Genomic DNA, 22,522 nt, shown 5'->3' on the forward strand with positions numbered 1-22,522 from the left:
AGTAACAATCCTAGCATTCAGCAGTGTGGAGCAGAAGTTACTAAAAAATATGGCACAATCCTACTGTGACCCAATGCAGCATCTGTTGGAGAATATCCACATAAGACACAAGGACAGTGGTATCCCATACAACATGGATCAAATAATGCTTCTTTTGTTGAGTTATGTGCGACTTTTAGAATATTGCACAACTGCTTGGTTATAGTTTGATGGGAACCGAAGAAAAGAATTTTGCAAGTCGTGAAAAATGGTTCATTTATATTTAATTTACATTTTTCATGTTAGTTTAATATGCTTTGTAACAACATAATCCTAATATCAGCTTTGTAGTACCACTAAAAGATACAATGAACTACATTTACAGTCAGAAATATTTTACATGATTTAACTGTATAACTATAATAGCTAAATACCACAGAGGTAAAGTAATAATTAACCTTACTTCTGGATGTACTTCCATGCCATATGGTCATTTAGCCCATCTGTAATCTACAGTCAGACATTCTGTTATAGTGTCAGTTGATTTATGGTCTGTACTTCATATATTTGTACCACCCATCAGACTATGCAATGCACTTACAATGATCACCTAATATAAATGTCATGAACGAGGGGCAGAATTGAGCCCTAAGCTGTCTCTAAGACATCTCTCCCTGCCTACTTGCCCATCCACCCTAAACAGCGGATCGACAACTTGGAGCCGGTCCCTTCTTAGCGCTAGTGCATGGGCCTCAAAGTCAAACAAAACAAACAGAACTGTAGATGTCGGGGACAAGTCAGGAATATAACCGGAATACTACAAAGCAACAAACAGATACATGTTCAGAGGACACAGATCAGTGTTAATGTACAGAGGACACTATAGATCAGTGATCATGAACAAATACAAACAAGGCAGGATATAGCATACTAACATAAAACGGGTCAGGAAATCAAGGGCACCGTTCACACTAGACACCCCACCCCAAGGGACATCAATATCAAAGTCAAATAGACTCCTACCAGTGGGCACTCTCCACAGATTGATCAGAATACTAGTCTAGGAGGAAAACAGAAATACTAAATACAAGCAAACACGGGAACATACACAAGACTCACTCACTCCTAGATAGACTGATTAGCCCAAGGCTCAGAACAGGATTCTATCCTTGGAGTAGCAGGATCAAAAGGGCAGAACAGGACTGACATAACGCACATTGTGAACACATACTAAGATATATCAAGGTAAAATGCAGAACGAACATACATAAATACTAAAACAAGACAAATGTACTAAAACAAAGCAAGCTAAAATCTTTATATCAAACAGGGACAAATAACCATGGTTAGGACATGTGTTCAAACAAACATAGCTAAGGTGCATAATAATCAAGACATGGTACAGGTCTAATTACCAGCAGAAAGCAGCACCTGAAGAGGCCTTAAATATCCTCTCAGTGCTGCAGGGTTAACTCTTCCCAAGCCAGGGAGAATTAGCACAGAAACTTTTCAGACACAAAAAACAATGTCTGAACAGGACATAAAGCAGAAAAATGCAAAAACACAAAAATGGACATTACAATTAAAACTACCGGAGTAATATTGTATAGGTGCCCTAAATACTACCCAAAAATCTGTGACCCTGTGGACTCCACAAAGCCTCTGAAGGTGTCCTGTGGTATCTGGCACCACGACTTCAGCCTACTTAGTTAACTTCCCTATACAAGTACATAGGGTCCCCACCGGAATATTGGTCCTTTATTCCCGGAGCTTGCTGTAAAGCCAGGGCCGTCTTTAATGTGGGGCAAAAGGGGCAGCTGCCCTGGGCCCTGTCATTCCTGGGGGCCCAAAGCAGCTGGCCCTTTAGCCCCATGCTAAAGCAGCTAGCCGCAGCTGTTCAGGATACAGTTCTCTTCAAGACACAGAATTTTTCACATCAGGCAAGAGGCCCCCCTCCTGGATGTGCAGTCACAGGCCCGCCCACCCGCTCACACTGTCATAGACACGGAGCGCTCCCTTCTCTCGAGCAGTGCCATTCCCCCCCCCCCCCCCCCCCCACGGGGCGCTCCATTATCTCCAGCAGTGGCCACAGTGGTCCCCCCAATGTCACCATTTTTCTCACTCAATAGTGTTTCTTTGAGACAACAGTACCTGCTAATTCTAGGTATTTTTGAAGCTCTCCACCTGGTCCAGGCAAATGGAATCATTTCCTCTCCACTTCTGTATTATGGCCCTAACAGTGCTCACTGGAACAATCAGAAGCTTAGAAAAAGGCCTGTAACACCATTGTTATGTTTTGCAACAATTAGATTGTAAAGGTATTGAGGCGTCTCTTTGCTTTTACCCATTATGAGATGTGTCTTGTGTGACACCTTGGCAAGGGAATCTTTTTATAGCCATCAGTTGGGACTGAACCAGCTGATATTAATTTGCACTGACAAGGGGCTGAAGTGATTTTTAATTACTGATAGATTTCAGCTGTTGTCCTGGCTTTCCATGCCCTTTTGCAGCTAACTTTATTCATGTGTACAATACTTTTTTCCACCTGTGTCATTGTTTTTTTTTGTATTTATGGTTACTTGGGTTGTTTCATGTCAATAGCACCTTTGGAAATATTATTAGTGAGATAAATGATGATGTGTTCAATTCCTATTTCACTTACTGTATTTCTAAATATTGATAAAAGACGCTCAGGCAAGAGGGCTGCCAATATAATAATGTACTTAAAAGGGAATTAAATAAACTTTGTAGCAAATACATACATAAAATATAGTTTCAGTCTTTAATATGTTACTAGGCATTCTCTAGAGCAGTGTTTCCCAAGCAGGGTGGCTCCAGCTGTTGCAAAACTACAACTCCCAGCATGCCTGGACAGCCAACAGCTGTCCGGGCATGCTGGGAGGTGTAGTTTTGCAACAGCTGGAGGCAACTGGGTTGAGAAACACTGGTCTAGAGCAACTACTGCTCACATTAATATTTTTTTTCTTTCCTACCACTGACACTAGACTTTAGGTATTGTTGTGTGTGCATTGTTCTTTATTGTAAGGTAATAAAATCTTTTCTCCTTGTGATGATATTTATTAGGGATAAGGGGTTCTTGCACAGCAAATTCCCTAATAGCCGTATATATTTGCAATTACTTTACAAGAATGTGGGATGACATCCTGTGCCGGCTTTAGATTTTCCGAGCAACAGAGCGGAATTAAATTTTTATGTCTTTTCTTATTATCAGATTTTCTACTGGTTTATCTCAAAATGGCTTTGTAAGAGTTAAAATTGTTGCATAGGAACAAAAAAATAGCACGTAGCTAAATATTATTCAAAGGATCATAAACTCTGTTGCAAGCAATTTCATGCCCCATGGGTATTAGTAGGTAATGGTCAGCACATCTGTCCTGAAGTTCATTCGGGGTTACTCAGCCAGTTGTTTTTAAGGTTGAGCATGTTACTTAATCCAGTCACTGAGCACCGAGCCTGCAGCTGGCATTAATCTGTACTGACTTCGGGCACCCAATGATGAATTTTTGTATACTGGAGAATTAACCCTTTAAGGACATCTTTTTTTTTTTTTTTTACTTTCGTTCTTGCCTCCTCAACTTCTAACAGCCATGTCACCTCCATTTTTCACCTGCAGACTCACATGAGGGCTCGTTTTTTGCACCACCAATTGTACCTTTTTTCATCAACTTTACTAAAATCAATTTTACTACTTTTAAAAATTATAACTTTTTATACAAAAATGTGTATGCCTTAAAATTGTCCTCTTTCATACAGCGGGAGCGGGACTAGGGCGTTCGTGTATGCCCGATGTCCTTAAAGGGGTACTCCGCCCTTAGAGATCTTATCCCCTATCCCCATCGGCGGGACCCCCGCGATCTTCCTGCTGCACCCGGCGTTCGTTTCGTGTCGGGTGCAGAGCCGTAGACTCGTGACATCACAACCACCCCTCCTCAATGTAAGTCTATAGACTTGCATTGAGGGGGCATGGTCATGACATCAGGAGCGGTGCATGACCGTGACGTCACGAGCCTCCGTCCCTCATCACCAGTTTTTCGTAAATATACAACAGAAGGGTCATAGCCCAAAGTACCGGCATATAGCCCAAAGTACCGGCATATGTTATGAGTTGCACTATTACGGTCCACTCATAAAGCCCAAGGGAAAATGTATGATAATGAAAAGAAATATGGCATAAGGAAAAGAGACTAGCTGATAAGCCCTAACCACTGATGATGCCTCAATAACAGCAGAACAGTAGGTAGAAAGGAGTGGCAGTACAACATTAGCAGGCCTTGGTTCTAAATATGGGAATCATTAAAGCAGGAACTCTGTATTTAAAATTAGTAGGCAGAAAACTATTAAGGAAAAAGAGTACGACAGAAAGACACCACATAACAGCACACCAAGACAACATAAGGAAAGACTAAGAAAAAGAAAGAAAAAAGAGAATGAAAGAAAAGAGGTAACGCCAACCCCAAACCACCAACCCAGTACAACAACAGTTGCCTATGAAGCCCCCTATATATGGTCATCTCAGAGTAGCCATATGGTGCTGAAGCTTTCAGTGCTCTGGTCCACATAGGCCAAAAGGTATTCCAGATGCCTGACCTCTGCAATCCTGTCCATCAGTACTCAGCAGCTGAAACCTCAGCACGTTGCCAACACTGAGTGATCAGACAATGAGAATATGCTAAAGTTACCAAGTGAACACTTCTACCAGGATAAGGAGACAGATTTTAATGATAAGCCTTGGGATCCAGGGGTACCACCAACCTGAGGACAGACTCAACCAATTCTCAGACTTTGTCACAGTACTGGGTAAGAGGGCTACATTCCAAGAAGATATTCATCAGAGTGTCTACATCTTGTCCACATGTCCAGCAGGTAGAGGACACCTCGGGGTGTGATACCAGTGGAAGAGGATCTTAAATTGCTTCTCCCAGCCTAAGGCACAAGAAGGTGCCTTAGCAGCTCGCAACAAAATGCCTCCCCCCCCCCACCACATTAATCATCGATAGTAAGTAATGGCAGTTACGGGAATACAATACTAGTCAGGCAGGGTCTAGAAGGGGAAAATAGTAGCCTCACCAGACTAACCCCATCAGCCACTTAAAAGACCCCAGCCTGATGCCAAGAAAAAATATGCTCAAAATCACAGCTGGTCGTAATATGAGGAATGAAGAATACAGGTTACAATAGTGACCGAGGGGATTTTAAGGGAAACCGTGAGCTCGCCACCTTCTAAAGCTTCACTGTGAGCACCATAAGCCCTAAAAGGGGAACCTGAACATCAGGAGGAGATGAGCTCCAGAGTAACTCACTAGGATAAAAGGGGGCCAGCCACCGCTTCACTACCCCAGCCCATGGGTGGTCCCTGGTAGCTTCTTCCCCTCTTTGATTGATATATTTCTCCCTGTTTTGGTATAGGGAGAAATCTATCAATCAGGTCCAGCAGGGCAGAGGAGAAGCCGCTGGGGACCACTCTGATGATCTGGTTTAGCCTTGGACTCATAACTACTGTGTGATTCCTCTAAAATGCTACAGCGTTTCATAGTGACCCATATGCCATTGTAATAAGGGAGCCTGTCATTGTTGTATGCTGCCATGGTTTGGGCAGCATGAAAGTGATGACATGAGTGAATGATAGAAAAGAAAACCTATTATTTATTAATGAATTAGCTTTTTGAGCCACAGAATCATTCCAATAAAATTATGCATGGCTAGCCTGGAGAATCCATCAACATTGACTCTGTTCACACTGCCTGTTAAATGCAACAAAAATACAAAGTGAACACGACCCTCAGAACGGAACCAATCGTTTACCCTTTTTAGGTTCACACTTTGCAGTTGAGATGAACTTTTTTAATCTAAACATTTACATACAAGATTTTTAAAGGGGTATTCTGGGCAAAAACATTTTATCTGCTATCCAAAGGATAGGGGATAAGATGTCTGATCGCGGGGGGCCCGCTGCTGAGACCCCCCACGATTTCCCTGCAGCACCCGCATTCTATGCGAGTGCTGAATCTCCAGTTTCGGAAACCTCCGGGTTTCCGGGACTGGGGACGTGACGTAGAATGCTGGTGCTGCAGGGAGATCATGGGGGGTCTCAGCAGCGGGCCCCCCGCGATCAGACATCTTATCCCCTATCCTTTGGATAGGGAATAAAATATTTTTGCCCGGAATACCCCTTTAACACTGAAACAATTATAGCAATATGTGTTTATATTTTATGCAATCAAAAAAAAAATGCAATTCATCTGCAATGTTAGGACTTGTTGTGGAACTATGATCTTTCAAAATTCTACTGCAAGGAATCTTAAAGTGTCACTGTCATAAAAAAAATAAAAATAAAAATTTCATGTCATACAAACATGTCAAAAGTTTTGATTGGTCAGGGTTTGGGTTCTGAGACCCCCTCACAGACTACTATTTTGAAACAGGGAGAAATTGGACTGGAGATTACAGTGTTCTTATGATTGTGGGGGTCTGAGCTAGAGCCCTGCATCAAGATTGGGATCCAGCGGGACCCAATTTTAAAAAATTGCGGGGGGTAATGAGGTTGTTGCGGGCAGGAGCGGCCAGTCACAGAACATATAGTGGGTCCCACAAAGTCCTGTGAAGTCCCGCAAACCTCTGGAATGCCACAGTGGGCTGAAATAGCACAAGGGGTGATGAAATGTGCAGCATGTGTCTATAGCTAGTTTTCGAGTCCACTGCACTCACCAAGAGTTTTCTACGAGGAAAGAGGAAGAACCTCAGATCAGTCATTGCTGGGCCAATTTGTAGTCTAAAGTTAAGGAGAAACTTCTACTTTTTTATACCGGCTATTTTCAATGTGAAATCCGCCAAAAGGAAGTGGAATGCCATAAATAACCATAAATAATTAGCTGTGACCGAATCCATTTCAGAAGGAACATTGGCCTTGTTTTGATTATTCATCGACAGGAAATTTTCATGAAAACATAAAGGGGTATTCCAGTTTAAAAAAAAAAATTTCATATCAACTGGTTCCAAAAAGTTAAACGGATTTGTAAATTACTTCTATTAAAAAATCTTAATCCTTACAGTACTTATCAGCTGTTAAATTTTTCTTTTCTGTCTGACAACAGTGCTCTCTCCAGTCTGTCTCAGGAACTTTCCAGAGTAGGAGCAAATCCCCATAGCAAACCTCTCCTGCTCTGGACAGTTCCTGACATGGACAGAGGTGTCAGCAGAAAGTACTGTGGTCAGACAGAAAGGAACAACTCAACTTCAACAGCTGATAAGGACTGTATGGATTAAGATTTTTTTTTAATAGAAGTGATTTACAAATCTGTTAAACTTTCTGGAGCCAGTTGATATGACAAAAATGTTTTTAGCTGGATTACCCCCTTTAAGGGTGCGTTCACACGCTATTCCTATCCTGCTGCGAGTTACGCTACCATTTATTGAAATCGGTCCACAGACAGTCCGCATTAGTGTCAGATTTGCAGACTGCCTGCGGACCCATTCAAATGAATGGTTGCATAACTCGCAGTGGGTTTCCCGCAGTTGGAAACCCGCTGCTAGTTACTAGTGTGTGAACGCACCCTAATTGTTTTTTTTTCTTAAAGGAGTAGTCCAGTGGTGATTCAGTGGTGAGCAACTTATCCCCTATCCTAAGGATAGGGGATAAGTTTCAGATCGCGGGGGGTCCGACCCCTGGGGCCCCCCGCGATCTCCTGTACGGAGCCCCGACAGCCCGCTGGAAGGGGGCGTGTCGACCTCCGCACGAGGCGGCGGCCGACACGCCCCCTCAATACAACTCTATGGCAGAGCCGAAGCGCTGCCTTCGGCAATCTCCGGCTCTACCATAGAGATGTATTGAGGGGGCGTGTCGGCCGCCGCCTCGTGCGGGGGTCGACACCCGCTATCTCGGCGGAGAGCCGGGGCCCCGTACAGAGAGAACGCAGGGGGCCCCAGTGGTCGGACCCCCGCGATCTCAAACTTATCCCCTATCCTTAGGATAGGGGATAAGTTTTTCACCACTGGACTACCCCTTTAAGACTCCCTAAGTAGTGAAATAGCATTGTACAAATATTTCCTCCATTATTCTCTGGGACAGTGTTTTCCAAAGAGTGCATCTCCAACTGTTGCAAAACTACAACTCCCAGCATGCCCGGAGAGAAAATTTTGCAACAGCTGGAGACACACACTCTTTGGAAACATTGCTCTGGGAGAATGGCTGAAATGAGCTAAAGTGCTGTGCTTATTGCAGGCAGAGCAGAGTGAGAGGCAGGTTTTTGATTCTGTAAGCTTCTTCCCAGTCATAGATACAGCAAAAATCTCTAGCTATTAGGCTAAGTTCACATGGTTGTTTAGGGTCCATTTGGTGCCAAACAAACCCTAAACAGGTTGAAGTACAACTGACATTGCTGGGTCCCTATTTTGGTAATAAAAGTAGAAGATAAAACATAGAAAATGATGCAATACCACACACAACCTGAGGATAAGTGTGGAGCTGTTTCTTTTTTTTTTTAAAACAGAAATTAGCTCTGTCTTTCTTATCCTGGATAACACGACTACATGACTAAGATGCTCCTGTCCTGATTTCAGCCTGGATCCTGAGAATCAATCTGTGAAATTGTTTTCCAGGTTGTATCTAAACTGCAACTCTAGCCATTAAAAGAAAATGGGCATTGTCAGAATCAAAAACCTTTTATATGTTGTACATCTTGGCAAAACACTAACCATTCTAATATACTTAAAAAAAATAAAAATAATGTATGTCCTATTTTATAGAAATCATGGCCTATTAAAAAGACCACTAGGGGTACCCATACCATCCAGAACCTGAGGGTAGGACTAGCACTTCTTTGTGCTCACTCCTGTCCTATGAGACTCCTGTCTGAAAACAGATAGGATGGGTTACATAGCAGCCTGCAGTGATTGAATGACGAGACCCAGCACTGCACAGCAGACTCAGGGAGGAAGTGAATGCAGGGTGAGTGAGGGGCGGCTTAGTGCTTGCCACGGGAACGCCCTTTCCTGAGCAGTGGATGTCAGAATGAGTGAGCAGCAGAAGAGATGGATTGGAGAACCAAATACAGAAGCTAGACACATTAAAATAATCTGCATGAGTTAGTAAGTTACACATATAAGCATTATTTATCTGTGATAAGATGGGCAATCAGAAAGTTAAACAGATTTGTAAATTACTGCAATAAAAAAAAATCTTAAGGCTAGGTTCAGACTACGGAATCTCCGGGCGGAAAATTTCCGCCTGGAGATTCCGAGTGCGGCCAGCGCCGACTGAATCAGTCGGCGCTAGGACCGCGCGGACACTGCATTCTCCAATAGACTGCAATGTGTTCCGCGAGTATTTCTGCCTGAAGAAAGAGCAATGCCATTCTTCAGGCGGAAATTTCCAAGCGGATTTTCTGTTCACAAATTCCGCTTCACAAATTCCGAATTCCCTATACTTTACATTTTAGCAAGCGGAATTTCTGCCTGCAATTTCAAAGCGGAATTGGAGGCGGAAATTCCGTAGTCTGAACCTAGCCTAATTCTTCCAGTACTTATTAGCTGCTGAATACTACAGAGGAAATTATTTTCTTTTTGGAACACAGTGCTCTCTGCTGACATCTCTGTCCATTTTAGGAATTGTCCAGAGCAGCATATGTTTGCTATGGGGATTTTCTCCTACTCTGGACAGTTCCTAAAATGGACAGAGATGTCAGCAGAGAGCACTGTGGTCATGATTCAGCAGAGAGCACTGTGGTCATGATTCAGCAGAGAGATTTGTGTTCCAAAAAGAAAATAATTTCCTCTGTAGTATTCAGCAGCTTATAAGTACTGGAAGGATTAATATTTTTTAATAGAAGTAATTTACAAATTTGTTTAACTTTCTGGCACCAGTTGATAAAAAAAAAAAAGTTTTCTGCCGGAGTACCCCTTTAAGTGCATAACTTTCCAGTCCTCTAGCAGGTCTCAGTGATCTCTGCTGTGACAGTTTACATTTGGGGGGGCCCTTAGGGAGGCATGGTTAGTCGACTTGGAGAAAGGTCATTGTGACTGAATACATTAGAAACTTTAATAAACTATTAAACTGCTGAAACTTTATCTTTCAACTTAGCAGAATACAGAGATACTTCCCATTTTTTACTTCTGTAAGCGTGAAACCACTGTGGCAGAAAAGCACATAACGTAACTTCTGCAGAAATAGTAAGCACTTGCCTAATTGTTAAGTCTGATGGCTGAAATAAAAATCACGGAGCATTTCCTTATGTAAACGGCGAGGCTTTATATCGGTAACGAGTGTATCTGTAAGGACACATTTTGCCAGTGTAGTTTTTGATGTGTCTTTTGAAGCAAAAACTTGGAGTCGATACAAATAAATGCAGAAAATGATATTTCAGATCAGTAATGCATTATATCTCCCAGACTTCAGTAATACAAGGGTTTTCTATTGTCTCTCTATATGTGACCACACACTATTGTCTGTCTATATGTGACCACACACTATTGTCTGTCTATATGTGACCACACACTATTGTCTGTCTATATGTGACCACACACTATTGTCTATCTATATGTGATCACACACTATTGTCTGTCTATATGTGACCACACACTATTGTCTATCTATATGTGACCACACATTATTGTCTGTCTATATGTGACCACACACTATTGTCTATCTATATGTGACCACACATTATTGTCTGTCTATATGTGACCACACACTATTGTCTATCTATATGTGACCACCCAATATTGTCTGTCTATATGTGATCACACACTATTGTCTATCTATATGTGATCACACACTATTGTCTATCTATATGTGATCACACACTATTGTCTGTCTATATGTGACCACACACTATTGTCTGTCTATATGTGATCACACACTATTGTCTATCTATATGTGACCACACATTATTGTCTGTCTATATGTGACCACACACTATTGTCTATCTATATGTGACCACCCAATATTGTCTGTCTATATGTGATCACACACTATTGTCTATCTATATGTGATCACACACTATTGTCTATCTATATGTGATCACACACTATTGTCTGTCTATATGTGACCACACACTATTGTCTGTCTATATGTGATCACACACTATTGTCTATCTATATGTGACCACACACTATTGTCTATCTATATGTGATCACACACTATTGTCTATCTATATGTGACCACACACTATTGTCTGTCTATATGTGACCACACACTATTGTCTGCCTATATGTGACCACACACTATTGTGTATCTATATATGACCACACACTATTGTCTGTCTATATGTGACCACACACTATTGTCTATCTATATGTGACCACACACTATTGTCTGTCTATATGTGACCACACATTATTGTCTATCTATATATGACCACACACTATTGTCTATCTATATGTGACCACACACTATTGTCTGTCTATATGTGACCACACACTATTGTCTGTCTATATGTGACCACACACTATTACCTATCTATATGTGACCACACACTATTGTCTATCTATATATGACCACACACTATTGTCTGTCTATATGTGATCACACACTATTGTCTGTATATATGTGATCACACACTATTGTCTATCTATATGTGATCACACACTATTGTCTATCTATATGTGATCACACACTATTGTCTATCTATATGTGACCACACACTATTGTCTGTATATATGTGATCACACACTATTGTCTGTATATATGTGATCACACACTATTGTCTATCTATATGTGATCACACACTATTGTCTATCTATATGTGACCACACACTATTGTCTATCTATATGTGACCACACACTATTGTCTATCTATATGTGACCACACACTATTGTCTTTCTATATGTGACCACACACTATTGTCTGTCTATATGTGATCACACACTATTGTGTATCTATATATGACCACACACTATTGTCTATCTATATGTGATCACACACTATTGTCTATCTATATGTGATCACACACTATTGTCTATCTATATGTGACCACACACTATTGTCTATCTATATGTGACCACACACTATTGTCTGTCTATATGTGATCACACACTATTGTCTGTCTATATGTGACCACACACTATTGTCTGTCTATATGTGACCACACACTATTGTCTGTCTATATGTGACCACACACTGTTGTCTGTCTATATGTGACCACACACTATTGTCTGTCTATATGTGACCACACACTATTGTCTGTCTATATGTGATCACACACTATTGTCTGTCTATATGTGACCACACACTATTGTCTGTCTATATGTGACCACACACTATTGTCACACACTATTGTCTATCTATATGTGATCCCACACTATTGTCTATCTATATGTGATCCCACACTATTGTCTATCTATATGTGACCACACACTATTGTCTATATGTTATCACACACTATTGTCTATATGTGACCACACACTATTGTCTGTCTATATGTGATCACACACTATTGTCTATCTATATGTGATACCACACTATTGTCTATTTATATATGACCACACACTATTGTCTATCTATATGTGACCACAGACTATTGTCTATCTACATGTGACCACACACTATTGTCTATCTATATGTGACCACACACTATTGTCTGTCTATATGTGACCACACACTATTGTCTGTCTATATGTGACCACACACTATTGTCTATCTATATGTGACCACACACTATTGTCTATCTATATGTGATCACCCACTATTGTCTATCTATATGTGACCACACACTATTGTCTATCTATATGTGACCACAGACTATTGTCTATCTATATGTGACCACACACTATTGTCTATCTATATGTGATCACCCACTATTGTCTATCTATATGTGATCACACACTATTGTCTATCTATATGTGACCACACACTATTGTCTATCTACATGTGACCACACACTATTGTCTATCTATATGTGACCACACACTATTGTCTGTCTATATGTGACCACACACTATTGTCTGTCTATATGTGAACACACACTATTGTCTATCTATATGTGACCACAGACTATTGTCTATCTATATGTGACCACACACTATTGTCTATCTATATGTGACCACACACTATTGTCTATCTATATGTGATCACCCACTATTGTCTATCTATATGTGATCACACACTATTGTCTATCTATATGTGACCAGACACTATTGTCTATCTATATGTGACCACACACTATCGTGTATCTATATGTGACCAGACACTATTGTCTATCTATATGTGACCAGACACTATTGTCTATCTATATGTGACCACACACTATCGTGTATCTATATGTGATCACACACTATTGTCTCTCTATATGTGACCAGACACTATTGTCTATCTATATGTGACCACACACTATCGTGTATCTATATGTGACCACACACTATTGTGTATCTATATGGCATCACACACTGTTGACTTGGAATTTGATTTGGCAGATCACAAGTCATGTAATCACATATAAATATTCTCCTGTACTTGCATTTCGCTTTTCCTTGTAACAGCTGTCCAATCAGTGCCCAAAATATCCCCGGTTATGATGAAGCACTAGTAACATGGCATCATGGAAAAGGCAGCTGAAGTTACTGGCAAGAAGAGAAAGTAGGTGGATAGTTTTATCTTTATAAAGTACAGAAGCTCTAGTGGTTTACTTAAAAAATATTTTTTCAGGATTGCTCATAAGCCAAAATAAACTCTTAGGCCGCATACACCCAAGTGTATTGTGGATCCATTGTATGTTGTACAGACCCGTAACATTGCTCTTGCGGGCCCGCACAGTACATTTTTGTAATCATGTAAAATCTGATACTACTGCTACATTATGGGATAGTCATCTTCAGAAGCATTCTTTCACTCCTTAGACTTGTTCTATCCTCCCCCTGTGTGCACTCCACGTCATTCTGGTAATACTGAGATCTCTCTTCTCCATTTCATCTGCTTCCTTCTGCATTTGGAGCAAAAAGCCTAGAGAATCACCTAAAAGGGAGCAAAGAGCTCTCAGTATTAGCAGTATTATGAGTGCATGCAGGGTGCATATAGAGCAAGAAGTCTGTATGATGTGGAGCAGATGTCCCTAACCCCATGATTTAGTCCAGGATTTGTATTTTTACCTGTTCTATTCCAATGGAGTAACTGGAAAAAAACGACATGCTGGTGGACCTTGAGGACTGGGTTGGGACCACTGGTGTGGAGCACTGGGCATTTGTATAGAAGGGCCCATTCTTTTGACAACCTCTGCTGTTCAGCCTAGTGACATGCACCATTTAATACCTTTTAGTGTACTTTTAGAAGTATATTTATCCCTTAGGCCCCTTTCACACTGCCGTTGTGACCATGTAGTGCAGCGGCCATTACAAAATGAGGGGAGAATAGCGGGAGAAAAATTAGTGCATGTGCCATCTTTTTCTCCCACTATAAACAACGGCACCCAACAAACCCCATTATAGTCAATGGGATCCATCGAGACCCGTTGTTGCCTGTTGTGCCCTATCCTGATAACATCCGTTAAAGGCAAAAAAAGAAAAGCCTAACGGCCGCTTTTGGCTGGGGAGCTACAGCAATGTGAAAGAAGCCTTAAAGGGTACCCTTCATCAAAAAATTTTTTTGATATGTATGCAGAATAACTTTCCAATTGCATGTTATTAAAAAAAATTATTTTACACTTTGAAACAATGACCACTAGGGATCTCCTTACCAGTCCTGGCCGCAAGCCCTTTTTATAGATTTCAGACTCGTGCTGGAGTCCGAAATCTCAGACTGCAGCCGGGACACAGACAAGCTCAGCGCTGCCCCCTGCCTGTCAATCAGACAGGCAGGAGCCAGCACTGTGCTCATAGCACAGCAGGGCATATTCCTAACTCTGCCTTACTGTATGCCCTCATTCATTTTACTATCTGAGCTCCAATCTTTCTTCTCTCTGCATGTGCAGTTGTAAACAGAGAGGAGAAGACTTGGAGCTGCCAGCTGTGCTGTGATTACGGCCACGCCCCCTCCTCCCTCACACTAGGACTGCTGAATGAGCAGCCAAGAAGACAATAAATCAGGTACAAAGAGGGGGTTTTGAATGAAAAGAAACACAGGGACAGTGTCAGTGAGAGTCAGGGACAGATGGGGGGGGGGGGATTAGGGAGAGTTTAGATCGTGATTGGTACTCTAAAGGGGTATATTCCAGGATTTTTATCTCTCCAGCCTTTGAGTCTGTGATGCCAATTTATAATCCGCTTCTATTACCTCTGTGCACCGGTGTGTCCTGTTTCCATGCACTTTTTTTTATTCTTCTGTTGCCTCTGACCTTTTCCAGCATTCCATGCAGCCAGAGACTACATCTCACATGGTCTCCAGGGGGCGTGGCTATGCTGCAGCGGGTGGGTGGATAGTAATGTGGAAGGGACTTCCTGGAGTAATGCTATCCACCCACCGACTGCAATGTAGCCACACCTCCTGGAGACCATGTGACTTATGAGATATTGCCCCTGGTAACATAGAATGCTGGGAAATATCAGAGACAACAGGAAGATAAAAAGACTTGCACTACAGCAATTCAGGGTGTAGGTCCTGTGCATGAAAACAGGACAAAGCAACGCACGGAGGTAACAGAAGCAAAGTATACAGTTTTATAACTTGGTAAAGGAAAAAAAAAAAAACGGAATACCCCTTTAAGTAATTCCATGAGATCTTTCCCTCTTACAACACAGCAAGGGTACATTTTTCGTCAGAAATGGGAGTAGTATGCTGGATCGTATACTCTGCAAATACCTTCAGAATAGCAGAATGGATCACACACCATCTGTGATCACTGAACTTAATAACATTAGCAAACATTTTTTACAGAACATTCTGTGTATACATTTTGGTAGAGATTTATCAAAACATAGCAGCCAATCAGATCGCTTCTTTAATTTTTGAAAAGGCCTCTTATTGGTTGCTATGGGCAACTGGTCAATGTTTCCTCTGCGCAGGTTTTGATATATCTCCCCCTTTCTTCTTAAATATTTTTGCCAAATGATGTAAGAAATTTCTCATATATTTAATAAATAATATGGACCTAAAATACGACATAAATGCATCTGATATTACTTTTACATTTGTCTTTGCTAATGTCATAGTATCCAAGGTGTATTTAGAAATATAGATTCTTTTGAGATATTATTATTGACCTAGACTACTACAACCTCATTCATTATTTATGAGATACACCACAAAAATGTCCTCTCTATAATTAGACGGTAACTATTATACCCTGCCAATGGACGGCATGTTCTCAAGCCTGAACAACAAGACCGAAGTCAATGCAAATATAAGTCTGATCTCTCCACTGTAACTACATATGTACTAGGTGCTGGGGCCATACATTATCTTGCTATATTTCATACCATTATTAAAAGGATTGTATGATATCAGAAAAGCATGGCTGCTCCTCTCTTGCCCATGCATCATGTATAGTAAAGTAGGTCAGACCTACTTAGGTGAATGGGGCTGAGCTTCATTACCCGACACAGCCTTTGGGCAAGGTTCTTCACTACAGTGGCACTGTTTCCAGAAAGAAGGAGCCATTTTTTCTTTTCACATACCACCACTTTCAGAATATTTACTGTAAAATTTCAATTACGGTACTTAGGGGATAAGATGCCTGAGGACCCCCGCAATCTCCCTGCAGCAGCCCGCATTCTATGCGTAGCTGCGCCTGCAGTTTCGGAAACCGCCGGGCTTCCGAGATGGGGACGTGGCGTCATACCACGCCCCCTCCATTAATTTCTATGGGAGGGGGCGTAACAGCCGCAACGTCCCCTCCCATAGACATGAATGGAGGGGGCGTGACATTGCGTCACGTCTCCGTCTTGGAAGCCCGGCGGTTTCCGAAACTGCAGACGCAGCTACCGATAGAATGCGGGCTGCTGCAGGGAGATCGCTGGGGGTCCCAGCAGCGGGCCCCCCCGTGATCAGACATCTTATTCCCTATCCTTTCGATAGGGGATAAGATGTTTTTGCCCGGAATACCCCTTTAACACCTAATTCCAGTTGTGAGCGAGGAGTTAGATGACGGTATGATAATAGTCATTAAGCAATTAAATGCCACTGGAAATGGCCTAGGGAACGTTCAAGCTGGGATCCACACAATGTCCCCCACCATTAGCCTTATAAAAAATAATACTAGGTGGGTGGCCATGGAGGGTCCAGACTCAGCATACACTAATGGGGCAGAGGGCAGCCCATAATCCCCAGCATACCCCTCCCTCATCCTCCAGCACTTCTCCTCCTCTTTCTGCCTTGTGGGCATCCAGTGCTGCATCAATGGGTCTGTGTGATACAGCTATACTGGCAACTGTAGCTGGGAGGAGGCAGCAAAGAGTGTCGTGGCATCCTGGCTAAGGGACCCAGTCACAACAGTGACCCTTGCAACCCCTATTGCTTTGCCACTGCTCTCAGTGCCAATGGCAGATCACGCTGGATGATGAATATCAGCAGTTGTCATGTATAGACACCCAGGTAAATTTCACAATATATTATACAGAAAGGCAGAGGAAACAGCTATAGCTTTACACAGCATGAGTAGTAGATGTTTGGTACAAATACAGTACAAATCCACAGTGACTGAATGTTAGCATATCTGTGATAAACATATATCTATCCTAAAGGGTACAAAAATATGAAAATACAAAAATAGGTGCACTACTGTGGTAGATATAAACAATAACATTGACGAACCCTCAAAACTGATTTAAAATTGAGACATTAGCCAGTATATCCTTATATGAAGGACATACCTGAGCCGGGACGCCAACGTCAAGGTTTCTCAAGTGGCACGGGACCTAAAACTACACCTACCTGTGCATGATAAGCACAACCAGGGGCCAGTGGGCAATTACAACAGAATTAGGTCCGGCTGACAGGCTGCTCCCGGGTTACCTCCAGTGTGGTTGAGTACACATACAATGGGAGGAGGGAGGCAGACTATAAGCCCCACCCAAGTTGGCTGATATGTTGCCGGCCTCACAGATGAACCTTACATTTTGAAATGTTATACTAATGCGCCTTATTATCACTTTAGGTAGCATTAACCCCTTAAGGACTTAGCCATTTTTCACCTTAAGACTTAAGACTCGGCCGTTTTTTGCAATTCTGACCACTGTCACTTTAAACATTAATAACTCTGGAATGCTTTTACTTATCATTCTGATTCCGAGAGATTGCTTTTTCATGACATATTCTACTTTAACATAGTGGTAAAATTTTATGGTAACTTGCATCCTTTCTTGGTGAAAAATCCCAAAATTTTATGAAAAAAATGAAAAGTTTGCATTTTTCTAACTTTGAACCACTCTGATTGTAAGGAAAATGGATATTCAAAATAATATTTTTTTGGTTCACATATACAATATGTCTACTTTATGTTTGCATCATAACATTTATGAGTTTTTACTTTTGGAAGACACCAGAGGGCTTCAAAGTTCAGCAGCAATTTTCCAATTTTTCACAAAATTTCTTGATATTTTTCAGGGACCAGTTGAGTTTTGAAGTGGATTTGAAGGGTCTTCATATTAGAAATACCCCATAAATCACCCCTTTATAAAAACTACACCCCCCAAAGTATTCAAAATGATTTTACACTCGCATGTTCTTGTAGACCCAATTTTTGAATTTTTGCGAGTGGTAAAAGGAGAAAATGTTTACTTGTATTTGTAGCCCAATTTCTCTCGAGTAAGCACATACCTCATATGTCTATGTAAAGTGTTCGGCGGGCGCAGTAGAGGGCTCAGAAGGGAAGGAGCGACAAGAGGATTTTGGAGAGAACATTTTTCTGAAATGGTTTTTGGGGGGCATGTCACCTTTAGGAAGCCCCTAGGGTGTCAAAACAGCAAAAAACAAAAAAAAAACACATGGCATACCATTTTGGAAACAAGACCCCTCGGTGAATGTAACAAGGGATAAAGTGAGCCTTAATACCCCACAGGTGTTTCATGACTTTTGCAAATGTAAAAAAAAAAAAAATGTTTTACCTAAAATGCTTGTTTTCCTAAAAATTTTACATTTTTAAAAAGGGTAATAGCAGAAAATATCCCCCAAAATTTTAAGCCCAATTTTTCCCGATCCCGACTCCATATGGGGGTGAAAAGTGCTCTGCTGGCGCACTACAAGTCTCAGAAGAGAAGGAGTCACATTTGGCTTTTTGGAAGCAAAATTTGCTCTGGGGGCATGCCACATTTAGGAAGCCCCTATGGTGCCAGGACAGCAAAAAAAAAAACACATGGCATACCATTTTGGAAACTAGACCCCTTGGGAAACGTAACAAGGGGTAAAGTGAACCTTAATACCCCACAGGGGTTTCACAACTTTTGCTTATGTAAAAAAAAAAAATATTTACCTAAAATGCTTGGTTTCCCAAATATTTCACATTTTTACAAAGGGTTAAAGCAGAAAATACCCCACAAAATTTGAAGCCCAATTTCTCGCGATTCAGAAAACACCCCATATGGGGGTGAAAAGTGCTCTGCTGGCGCACTACAGGTCTCATTTTTGAGGGCTTTTCCCCCTGACTATACAAATACATCCACATATGGGGTAACGTGCTGGGCGGGCGCACAACAAGGCTCAGAAGTCATAGAGGTCACTTTGTATTTGTGGCCTATGGCATATCAGTAACTGACGGTTACATACATTCCGAGGAAAATAAAAAAATGAAACACCCACATGTGACACCATTACAGAAAGTACCCACCCTGAGGAATGGGTATAGGGGTAAAGAGGACATTTTGAACTCACAGGTGTTTCCTAAATGTATTTTCCAGGAAGGGATGAAGGGTAGCTTTTGAAAATTGCAATTTTCAATCTATGCTCTGCTTCATTTTTCTGGGAACAACTAACATGTGACTCTGAATTGTCGCCTGGAAATACGACAGAGCTCAGCGAGAACTCTTCGCATTTGAGGCGGATGTTTGTTACGGACCTAACAGTTACATACATTCAGAGGAAAATACAAGAAAGGAACACCCACATGTGAACCTATTACAAACAGTACACCCCCTAGGGAAGGTGTATAGGGGTGAAGTGGAGATTTGGAACAGACGGGTGTTCCCTTCATTTATTTTCCAGGAATGGATGAAGTGTACTATGGGGGAAAGAAAATTGCAATTTTAATACTGATATGCCAATAATTTTTCAAGAATGATGACCCAGAGTACAGCCAAAAGTAAAAATGATGCCTGCCCCAAACCCTATACTCTGAATCATCATTCTGGGAAGGGGATGTGTGGGGCCGCCCCTATTCTGTTACCTCAAATGCGCAACCCGCTCAGGTGGGGAGTGAGAGCATTGCGCATTTGAGGCAACTGCAAACCTCCAATGCTGTTGACTCTGTGTCCCATGACCCATTTTTTAGGGGGAAGAAAAAAAAGATATTGGGGGTATTGGGAAAGAGGTTTTGTTTTTTTTTTATTTATTTTTTTTGGGGGGGGGGGGGGTTTGGTTTAAAATTTAAGACAATGTACCCTGGACTGGTACATTGGAGCCAAATTCTGGGGAATTAAATTTAGGGCAAAGGATGGAAAATGTAGTACTCCATGGAAGTGTGATACTCCCTGAAGCAGCCTATGCAGTGGCCCGGATTATCTGGGCAAGTGTCACACTGAATGGTGGTGTCCCTCCGTCTCCCCTTCCTGTGACACACTCTGCATCTTTTCTGGGTTCGTCCCGACCTTCCAGTGTTGGGGATCACACCTGGAAAGTGTTGGCCGGGGACGATCCGGGGACCTAAAGTTCCAGAGGTGCTCTGACCCGCTCTTTGGCGGTCACCATAGATGAGGGCCTTTAGAACTACCTCTTGAAACTCCAGGAATGTCCCTGTGTTGCCGGCATTCTGGTACAGTATAAAAGAGTTGTACATGGCAACCTGTACCATGTAGACCGCAACCTTTTTATACCATACACGTGTTTTCCGCATGGCATTATATGGCTTGAGGACTTGATCAGAAAGATCAACTCCCCGCATATACCCATTGTAGTCCAGAATACAATCGGGCTTGAGGACAGGTCCCGCGGTACCTTGCACAGGGACAGGGGTGCTGCCATTCCCGTGAATAGTGGTGAGCATAAGGACATCCCTCTTGTCCTTATACCGGACCAACAACAGGTTCTCATGGGAAAAGGCACGGGACTCACCCCGGGGGATAGGAGCATGTAGGGAATGATGGAGCGGAAGGCCTCTTTGATTCTCCCGGACTGTCCCACAAGCGACCGTGGATCTGGCGGCGAGGGATGTGAAGAGAGGGATACTAGTATAAAAGTTATCCACATAAAGGTCGTAACCTTTATCTAGCAATGGGTTCAAAAGGCCCCAAACGATTTTCCCGCTAACACCCAGAGTGGGGGGACATTCTGGGGGTTCAAAACGGGAACCTCGTCCCTCATACACTATAAACTTGCAAGTGTACCTGGAGGTACTCTCGCAAAGTTTATACATCTTCACGCCATACCGCGCCCGCTTGGTAGGAATGTATTGCCGGAAGCTGAGTCTCCCCTTGAAGCTAATGAGAGACTCATCAATAGAGACCTCCCGCTCCGGGACATAGGCCTCCCAAAATCTGGCCCCGAAGTGATTGATGACCAGCCTGATTTTATACAGGTGGTCATACGCAGGATCAGTTCGGGGGGACATGCCGCATTATCAGCATAATGCAAACATCTCCGAATGGCCTCGAACCGGGAACTTGCCATGGTCATCCTGTAGAGGGGTGTCTGGTAAAAGACGTCCCCACTCCAATATTGCCTGACACTGGGTTTTTTAACTATACCCATATGCAGGACGAGGCCCCAAAAGGTCCTCATTTCGGCTGCATCGACAGGAGTCCAGCTGCCGGGTCTAGCTAAAAATGAGCCCGGGTTAGCGGCGACGAACTGTTGGGCATACAGATTCGTCTGTGTAACCATCAAATTAACAAAGTCGTCACTGAAAAAATGACCGAAAAAGTCTTTTTCAGTGAACCCGGCGATGTTAATTTTGATTCCTGAGTCGCCAACAAACTCAGGAATCACAGGCTCGTGGTCCGCTGGCTGAGTCCAGACAAGTTCTCCGGTATGAGGTACCAGTGAACTTGGCAGGGGGGCTTCACTAGTATGAGCGCCAGGGGGACTCATACTAGCATGGGGCACAGGGTCAAGGACAGAGGAGGTTTGCGGCGCCGCACGGAGGCGTCTCCGCCGCCTTGGTGGCTCATCATCAGAACTAGATGATGAGGAGGACGAGGAAATTAGGAAGGTGGGGTCTTCCTCGTCCTCTGAGACGCTTTCAGAGTCGGAGGCAATTATGGCAAAGCCCTGTGCACACTGATTAGCGCTTGTGGCGGCAGGGGGCGCAGAAGTCAGTGGGGGGTACGGCCACTCAGCCCAGAACAGTGGCTGGTGGCTTGTACACAGACCCCCACGCAAAAAACCCGAGAAATAGAATAAAAAAACGCTTAACCCCGAAAAAATGCACCCACCTAAACCCCCCAAAAAACCACTGATCAGTGATAAATAACTGACAGCGGTGGGACAGGCTGCACACACAGGTACGGTCCATC

General features: G+C 42.5%; 1 protein-coding gene across 6 annotated transcripts in view; it reads right to left on the reverse strand.

Annotated features, from left to right (window-relative positions):
• Positions 1 to 22,522, reverse strand: part of WIPF1 (WAS/WASL interacting protein family member 1) — a 120,006-nt gene that overhangs the window by 40,141 nt on the left and 57,343 nt on the right. Inside the window, exon 1 of one of the 6 annotated variants that reach the window (XM_056535629.1) lies at positions 15,198 to 15,304. The exons of the other annotated variants lie outside the window; for them this stretch is intronic. The gene's annotated coding sequence lies outside the window, so the exon portion shown is untranslated. Of the gene's footprint in view, positions 1 to 15,197; positions 15,305 to 22,522 lie in introns of those variants that run through there. 6 annotated transcript variants of the gene reach the window in all.

This window comes from Hyla sarda, chromosome 8 (assembly GCF_029499605.1).
Source record: "Hyla sarda isolate aHylSar1 chromosome 8, aHylSar1.hap1, whole genome shotgun sequence".
NCBI classification, from domain to species: Eukaryota; Metazoa; Chordata; class Amphibia; order Anura; family Hylidae; genus Hyla; species Hyla sarda.